The 9635-nt window shown below is 45.4% G+C and overlaps 1 protein-coding gene across 2 annotated transcripts in view; it reads left to right on the top strand.

The window, feature by feature from the left end:
• The first annotated feature begins 7342 nt into the window (after positions 1-7342).
• The window catches only part of stxbp6 (syntaxin binding protein 6 (amisyn)), a 38926-nt gene continuing 36633 nt past the window's right edge, over positions 7343-9635 (top strand). Inside the window, exon 1 of one of the 2 annotated variants that reach the window (XM_029138798.3) lies at positions 7343-7705. The gene's annotated coding sequence lies outside the window, so the exon portion shown is untranslated. The remainder of the gene's footprint in view (positions 7706-9635) is intronic. The other variant, XM_029138799.3, reaches the window with a different exon arrangement.

The raw sequence follows: 9635 nt of genomic DNA, 5'->3' as shown, positions 1-9635 counted from the left end.
GCAGTAGAAATGTGCACAGGTTGCATTTGTCCACTAGAGGGCAGTGTGCAACTGGTGCTTTCCATCATTCACCTTCTGGCTGTCCCTCATTTCTTTCTAAAGGCTTCCTGGCTCAAATCGACATGTTTACCTGGCAACCAAGTGGAGTCATCCGTCTGCCCCCTGCTGTGCAGCTGGGATGTGGAGGCGTTGGTGGCCGTGATGACTGGAGCTGCTCACGCCCCATGATCTCCACAGTCACAATATGAACGACGGCACCTGCGGCCTGGGTGAAATAGGTTAAACACAGACAGTAGTGGGAGCAGGTGACAGTTTAAAGGTTGGGCACATAATTGTTCCCCTCTCAGGGCTGTTTATGATTTCAACAATGAAATCTCTTCCCTGGACACTTGGGCTTTGATGACACAGATAGATGTCCTGTGGACGTGGAGGGGTCCGGTTCCTTTGAAGCCTCTGACGTTCTTCATTCAGCCCCTGCTGCAGCCGGACCCAGACGATTGTGTCAACAGCCTGATGCGAAGTGGAGCCTCAGCTGTGGCTCCACCCAGCGGCGTCGGATTCCTCGGATTCCTGGATGACAACATGAAAAACACGGAGGCGCGCTTGACGGTGACGTTTGAAGACGCCGCTGAGGGAGCGCCACCTGTTGGACTCGACACAGCAGCTGCCTCCCCCTCGAACGGAGGGTTGAGCTCTGCTCCCGTCTCTCCTGAACTTCACGGCCACTTAATGTCATTGTTAATGTCACAGGGATCCCTCTCTGGCAAAGCGATGGCGACATTCACCCTTTCGCCTGCAGGGAGTGAAGTTCTGCAGATAATGTCATCCGTGACAGCAGATGTGTTGATGAGCTACTTTTAGTCCTTCCTTTAACTTCTCTTGAGGAAAAGTGCATTTTCTCCTCGGACCGGCGTTCCGACCTCGCGGCGATCACTGGGTTTTCATGCTCTTTCTTCCACCGCTGCCGCCAACTGTCAGGAGGTGAGTCAGGATGCATTTCATGAGGTTAGGATGATAGAAAGTGATGACATGGGGACGGATCCACTCAGCTCACTGCTTTGATCACATTCATTCACTGCCCACCTCACTTCCCTCTGGTGCCACAGTGACATCAATTCAAATTCCATGTGCTTTTAAATGAGATAAATGAGCTCTGGATAATTTGTGTACATATAACATAAATAGTATAAAGTTCAATAATCAATAGTTTAATTTGTTTTCATCATATGTACAACATCCACCTTAAACAGGTTCCATATGTTACTGTGTTGGTCTTGGACGGTGCAGTCTGGATATGTTTCCATGGAGAAGGCTAAACACTAATGGCTGCCAAGACTCTTATCTTCCAGTCATCAATTAGGCGACGCTGTGGAGCTAAAGGTTCCTGGAAGACGTGTGTTCTGGCTAAAGCTCTTTGCGGTTCAAAGATTAGAGCAGGACCACAGGATTCCTGTTCATTTTCACTCTCAGCCGCTTCACGCTGTGTCTGAAGCGTCCGTCTAGATGCTGGCGGATAACAGATAGGAGGGGATTTTATCTTGAGGAGAGGCGTTTGCTTTTAAAGACGATCACTGACTCGGTCTGATTCGTGCCTCAGGCAATAAACAGCATCTTACGCCAGCGTACATGCTTGGAGGCGTGTCATTGGGGCCCCGGGGCCGATCCGCAGGGTGTCCTGTGAGCGGGTGAGGTCATGTCACATGCCGCTGAGAGAGAGATGACACGGCTGCGTTTTTCCGCCAAAAACGCTTGCATCATCACTTTGTGCGGCGCGCGAGGACGGCACGGGCCTACAGGCACACGCACGAGCAAACACGCTTTGTGTGTGTGTGTGTGTGTGTGTGTGTGTGTCTGTGTGTGTGTGTGTGTGTGTGTGTGTATGTCAAATTATAACTACAGCTAGAGCGAGTTAAGTCTTCTCCCAGGCTATTTGCTGTGGGAGTCTTTCTAAAGTGATCACTTCTCCCTCGGGGACCACTTGGCTTTAAGCACTGTTGCACAAGATTGGATAATTTGCATCAGCGCACTCACTGAAACCTGTTCTATTGGGGTAAATCTCGTTCCTCAGCCAAGTCGATGCCATTTAAAAGGCCGCCTTCGTTTTGAGCTGGTGGGAAAAGTTGTTTTTCGCCCAGGGCAGCGAAGGAGCGGGAGGCTGCTGATTCGCCAGACACGCCGGAAAAGAATCCTGGAAGTGTTTCACGAAAATAATAACAGCGTAGGAATCAATAGGAGCCATGTAAGTTTCAAAGATGCAGGAGGAGCGTGACATGGGACCCAGAGCGAGATGTCCAATAAAGACATTACATCAGAACAGCACCTCAGTGTAATATTAAGGTAATTGAGGTGTTTATACTGTAAATAGATCCCTTTGGATCAATAGCACCATTTCCAACACCATCATCCTTTAGGACCTCATTATCTTCATCTTTCGTTTCAGTTGCACCACATTGTCCCCAGACGTCTCAACATGAGTCCAGGTTCTCAATACACTGAGTGTCCGTCTCAGCATTCCTAATGCCTAAAGTGAGAACAATGCATTTATCAAAGCACATCAGTCTATGTTTACTGGAATACTGCAGCAAAACTTCCTTTAAAGTATAATGAGTTATTTTTATGGAGACAAAGCACCACACGCTACTAATATCAGCTCCACTCCCCCACACGGCCATCACTCACCTGTCTGTCCGCCGCCGCCGAGATGGATTCAGTTTGCAGAGTTTAATGGGCTGTGGCTCCATTACAGGCTCTTGCCCAGTGAGTTGCTCTGAAATCTGACTTCAGCACACCTCCGAGGATTCACTTTGATTCACAATGGCTTGAATGAAGGTGGCGCCGGTGGTGGCCGAGTGAGATTAAAGGCTTCTACAGTGTCGGCACAATGCAGGAAGTATCAAACAGAGAACGGCTCCGACGACAAATATGAAATATTTTGCATTGCACGTCGTTTCTTGCCTGTAAAGCAGGTTTAAATAAGATTTATATAAGGATGTTTTGTAGCACATCTTGCACAATGATTCTTCCTACAGTATGTGATACGATAGGACAGTTTATATTGTTCTAAACGATGCAGAGTAAAAAAGCAGGAAGCATTTTATTTGAATGCAAAGAAGAAACTCTTCAATAACGTGAAGTCAATTCTGTAATAATATTGTAAGATTGTCAAGACCACCCTGTTTTTCTCATAAACCCAGGGACTGACTTTAATTAAATATTGATTTTTTAAATGCTTAAACTAAATTTGTCATTGATTGAGCCGCCATCTTGTTTTTGTAATGTAGAAGTCAAAACAGGGACAGAAACCAAATTTCTTCGCTGGGTTTTTAAAATGCGACAAAGCGGCTGTGATTGATGTGAATATGAAAGACATTACTGCTGTCTGGGCATTGAGATGATGGATGGTTAATATCTGCCTCAAATCTAATTAAACTGGATGTCTTCGGCCAAGGAATGCTCAGTGCCTCCGCCAAAGCCTGTCGCTTTAATGTCTGGTCCCAAAATTCACACTCAAAAAAAGCCAGGCATGTCATAGAAACTGTTTTGGGGATTATTTGAAAGATGTGGGATTGTACTGTTCCCTCAAAGCTTGGAAGATGATATAGTTCCTACAGTATAATGGGAAAGATACTCTGGACCAATCAAAGACTCATAAAACACATTCTCCTAATTTCTCAGTGAGAACCAATTTGTTTTTCCATGCTACACTGAACACAACACTGCAGTAACAGAGTCTGATGAGTTCAGGTATTTTCAAATTTTACCACGAAGCCAAAACACAGAGAAAGTTAATTCAACACAAACAGCAAAAGGCAGAAAACACAAAAAGAGCAATTTAATGGCATAGACCACGTGAGAGAGACCAGATGTTTGCACCACAGCAGAGGTCTGAGCGCTTTCTCATTTCATACGACTCAAGAATTATTACAGCCGTCGTCACGCTTCACCTTGTTCAATAATGTGTCCGGGGCAGCGTGAAACTTCCTGCCTCCACATAAAAGAGCGTGCGGGTTTTGAAGTCGTGCACAAACGCGCAGGTCGGCGCGACCACAACGCGCTCTCGCCCGCTCCGACGTGTGCGTTCGCTGCCTCGCAGTGGGACGAGTAAACAACCAGGCGCAGGAGGTGAGTGTTTGATTAGTGCAGCGGGGAGACGCAGGGGAGACGGACGGGGTCAGTGCGTGGAGGTCCACACTGCTCCACTCAGTCCCAGTGTTTACCCTGCTCACCATGGGGACTGAGGCACCTTGTTCTCCCTAATCCAAACAGTCTGCTCGGCCCCTTAGGTAACGTCACACGCTGGAAGGATGTTTATGTTTTGCAGGATTCTGGGAGGAGGGTTCGAAAGACTGGGAACAAGATAGAGCTCAGAATGAGAGGCTCCTGGGAGGAAATCTGACGGCAGCACCTGCCTACAGGTAACGTCTGTGAAGCGTAGTAAAAACCATTCAAGCACGTTTTAATATCCAGATGTCAAAACAAATGTCGTACTCATTACAGGGACAAGTTCACAAGATACTGACGCATTTAAATTCAATTTAACGGTGCTCTGAAACATTCCTCAGAGTTTGGCGCATGACTGGAAACCAGTAGTGCTGCTTTGTCCACAGTAGTGTTTGTTTTCGACATAAAATAAATCTCTGGAAGAAGCCGCGAGTGGTGCCTGTCCGCTCTCCAGAAGATTCCAATCCTCTCACACATCGCGGAAACTTCAAGCCACATGAGCAAAAACCTGGAGGATGTTTGAGTCTCTGCGGTGTGTCACGCATCCAAAGCCCAGCCTCGGTCCTGCGTTGAGCAACGAGCAGCGGCAGGCTGTTAGCGGGTGATCGCGCTTGTTCTTTAGACGCAGTTCAGTGTTTTGACTCTTTCATCAGGGACAGACTCCGCTGCCTGAAAGCCCAGTTCACCAGCAGGAAACAGCTAATGCCCTTTTAACCCCCTGTGTGTGTGTGTGTGTGTGTGTGTGTGTGTGTGTGTGTGTGTGTGTGTGTGTGTGTGTGTGTGTGTGTGTGTGTGTGTGTGTGTGTGTGTGTGTGCCTATGCACCGTTTCCCCCTCTGGACTGCTCTTCTTTTCCCTCCACCTGGAAAAAGTTACTCATTATGTGACACCGTTTGCTCGCGCAGCGCCGAGCTGAAGAGCAGCTCCACAGTTTCCACAGCGTCTCGGCATCCAGTGCCTTCTAGCTGCTGTCCCAGAGGCCTCGTAGCCACATAGCAGCAAGACCTTCCCTCTCACATAAAGATCTACACTGAATAGAGCAGCCCGAGTAAATCAAAGCGAATCGTCTAATAGTAGACATAAAAAAGGAAAGATTCAAAAGATCCTACAGGCATTTTTCACGTCTAAACTCTTGACAGGATCTATTACCACATGCTGTAGCAGATGGTGAAACAGCTTGGCGAAGCGTGGAATGACAAAGCTAGACAAATTGTAATATGATCCGAGAGAAAGCATCAAGGGCTGAGCAATAAAGAACATTCATATTTGATTATCGACGTGTCAGTTGCCGCGCTGGACTTTTTGCCGGCATGGATTAAAGACTTGTTTGTCTCCAGAGCTCCAGCCTCTGGTCTGTGTGATGATGAAGACTTTATTCTCATCAGTGCCAAACTAAATGACATGTGCCGCTAAAGCCGATTTTGCTTAGCACGGCGCCTTTTGAGGAGTATATTGTTTACTGTAGCACAGACGTTTAAAGACCTGCAACGTGTTTTGAATGAGATTTGTGAGGAATCATGAACTTTCATATTTGGTTATGCGACTGCGGTTTGTCAGCCTCAAGTGGAACTGTTTAACCTTTATTCTGCTCATACCATCTCTGGCTTTTACTGATTAGCGAGTGGCATCTGCTGGAGAACAAATAAGCAGAGACCCGTGTTTACAATGACACATTATGACGATTTGAATGGTCAGAATATCCCGTTGCAACACGGTAACGATCGGCCGCAAACACCCAACGGCAAAGAACAGAAGCAAATGAATAACAAACGATTTCAGATGAAGCAGCCGCATCCAAGTCTGCTCACAATGAACGGGAGGAATTACATGTGAAACTCTGTGGAGACACTGGATGAGTCACAATCAGCCACGCAGAACATTGGACAGACAAAAACACAAACACTCATATTCAGCTTCCTCTTTTTGTGTGAATTCCTCTGAGACAGGCTAAAAAAAATAAAACTCAAGTCTACAAAACATCTGCCGGAAGTTTAGGAGTTAAACGTTTACACCCCCCATAAAAATCCGGGGTGAGCTGTCGAAGAATCTTCAGGTACAGTGGCTCTGCCTCATGCGAAGCATTACACTGCTTTTTTATTGGTAACTTGGGAAATATTACTTTTGTGGTGCTGTGGTTCTATATTTAAAATCGGAGGCAAAAAAATATAATCTAGAAAATGTGTTGCTTCCACTTCCACTTTATAATTTTCTATCAGTTTATGGACTTGAAATATCGCTGTAACGTGCCCTGCATGCGTGTAGGTTCTGAAACTGGCTATGGAGCTTTTGCTTTTGTTATTTCCACTTATTATAGATAAGCAAGAGCTGAATCACAGAAACAAGTATATAATTGTTAATAAATATAATTGTATGCCACCAGTGTCACTTAGCGAAATACAATAGTTAAATTTGATAAGCCACACTGTACAATAGAAGAATGCAGTCAGAACAAAACTTAGTCTAAGTTTACTTTCAGTTATAATTCAGGGGAATTACATAGTTAACATTCATTCAGGTATTACGTTGCTGTACTAATCAGGACAATACAATAAATTCCCTAACACTATATTATTATCTCAGTGTATTATGTCCTTGACTCTAGCAGGCCTCCAAAGTAATTTTCTATCGTGAACTATGTTTATAAAGGGTGAGCTCCCTTTTTACAGGGCCTTGGAGAATGTTCAAGATATGATTCAGTCATAATTTGAAAGCCAGCTATAATCAAAGATAATAAAAACCAGACCGGCATTTGTTAGTGAGTCTGGTTAACTAAGTAGTGCTTAGTAGTAATTCAGACATTTGTAATGTTTGACAGAACTTTGAGTGTAATCTTTGGGAATATGCTACTGAATACTCTGTTGATGTTACTGAAGATAAACACTATTTAGAGTTTAAATTAAAGTTATTGAGAATAAAATTCATCTGACATTAACCACTCGCTGCTCAGTGGTCAAGTGACGTGACCTTTGCGTAAAAAGTACTAAAACAGCACAGGTGTTTTTACATGTAACCTTAATTTTAAAAAAAACAACACTCGTCTCGGACATTTTCCTGGACACTTTCTTCTTCGCGTGTTCGCACCGCAAAGAGACCCCCAGAGCACGCAGTCGCGAGACGCAGCCTACGTGGAACGTGACGCCGCTTGTGATTGGCTGCTCGGCTGGCGTGCCTGGGAACCTGCCACTGGTTCCCCATCCGCGCGCTCGCGCAGCCACTACGAGCAGACGAGACGGTCCCTGCGCACACGCAGCAGCGGGGAAAGCAAACTCTCCTGGCGACGCGTAGCGACCAGCAGCTGTTGTGGAAGTGCGGTCCGACGCGATGCCAAACGCGCAATGCTGCCGCCCAGTCTGAGCAAAGTGCAAGTAATAAGGAAGCGGCAGGCTGAGGAAGAGGAAAGAGAACTGTGACAGGAGCTGGGGACGTTCAGACGGAGGATTTGTGAGCTAGTTAACGCACGTGGGAAGCGTCGCTCCAACACAACGGTGAGTAACGTTAACGCCAAACCGCGTGTCTTATTTAATTCATGTCATAGTGAGTTTTCCTTAAAACAGGAGAAAGTTTAATTGGCGTTTTATTTGCGCTGAAGCAACTGCTTGTACATCATCGATAACCATCTGGCACAGCGTTCAGCCAGTTGACGATGCGATCAGAACCAGTGTGCGCGCGCGCGCTTCTCATTAACTGACAGTGCACGTGCACCTGGACGCCCAACGTAATCAACGTTGCGTTTTTCACGTGTGTTTTAATCGCCCGAGCGCCGGATTGCACACGTCTGCGCGGCCCCGTCTAAAACAAACAAGTTGACGTGACGCCGTTCGCGCGGCCGCGGACAACAACTCGGACGTTTTGCGATAACTTGCCGTAAAATCAATCCGCTCTCGCGCGCGTGAGGCGCGCCTCCCCGCGCTGGGGCCGTCGCGTCGAACGCCGACACCGCGTCCTCTCAGAAACCTCCAGTCGATACTTGGTTTGGTGGAACAAGTCTGCAAGCCGCTCTGCTCCGCGTCTGTTTGTGACTCAGAGATCGAAAGGAGTGTGGTCCAACTTGAATGGCAGCCTTTCTGCGCGTGTGTGCTGCGCTCCCGTGTCGTTGCTGACAAACAGACGTATTTGCTTTAGTCTGTCATCTGTGTTTGCTTCCCTTGGACTGTCATACGATTTTAAACGACCGAGCTGAAGTAGGCTTTTGGTGGTTATTTAAACATGACTGTGTCCTTGTGTGAGGATAATGCGATGCTTCAGATATTTCACAATAAAGTACACCACAACCATCAGAGATCCAATACTTCACGTTTTACGGGGACCTGGAGGGTTTATTGATCCAGATGAGCTGTAACACTTCTCCTTTTATCCTCGTCCTTCACATGTTTGTAATAAAAAAATGTTTCCATAAAAATATAAGGACCTTTTTGATTCTCTAATGTAAAAAAACAAACATTATATCACTTATTGAACTACAAGGAATCTGTTACCCTTTATTTTATCTGTAACAGCATTGATGTGTCAATTACTGCTCTAGTTCATGAGTCAGTAACTGTTTTTATAATTCTTGCTGATGGTTTGACATTATCTATTTGCAAGTGCCCGATTTTGGCTTTTCTGCTGATTACCAGAGCAGTGTCCTTTACCTCCAATGCTTTATTGCAATTAGGTGCCAGCCTATAAAGAATGAGCTCATTTGGGGGGCTGCCATGTCATTCATTGATTCATACAGTATATCAGTGGCACTATATAACTTTCACTAAAAGCTGAGTCGCCCAAGAAAATGTCCTTTCAAGCCATGTTTTGGTAAAGGAATAAGGCTCTAATCTTCATGGAGGGCTCTAATTTTTCTCTAATTTAGTGGTTTTCACCACTCACTCTTGTCCTTGTACACAAATGTGTAAGTACAGTTCAAATTTCAATATCTTGTTTCAAAGTGGCAAATAATAAATCACTTGGTTTTGTGTATTTCGTGCAACGCTGAGCACAGGACTTGAAGACGACCTTATTTCTCGTGTCGCCAAAGTTGCAGTGACATGTGACTTTGTTGTGGGGAATGCAGGGCTTTGTTGGGTTGAACACTAAACAGACGTTGGAAAAAAAAACGCAGTTTCTTTTTAACACGAGTGTGTAACTAAATACCCCAAGACTCAGAACCGCAGCTCAGAACCAAAGCTCGACTAGAAACCTACAAAAGTTTGACATAAATCCTTGTGACATTACGTAATATTGTTAGTTTCTAGTTCTCATCCGCACACAACCGCCTCTCAGATTGGACTGTTAATTTTATTCATTTTACTTTTCATTTTGGGTTGAAACTTCAGAAAAAGTAGATGTTAGGGATGGTCTGATGGTTTTACTTTAATGGTTGATTTAAATTAAAGTAAACATTGCTGTGTAACATAACTTTTGGCTTGTAAACATCACACT

Source organism: Betta splendens, chromosome 22 (assembly GCF_900634795.4).
Source record: "Betta splendens chromosome 22, fBetSpl5.4, whole genome shotgun sequence".
NCBI classification, from domain to species: domain Eukaryota; kingdom Metazoa; phylum Chordata; class Actinopteri; order Anabantiformes; family Osphronemidae; genus Betta; species Betta splendens.
Note: the sequence above shows the minus strand (reverse complement) of the source record. Positions and strands in the feature narration are given on the sequence as shown.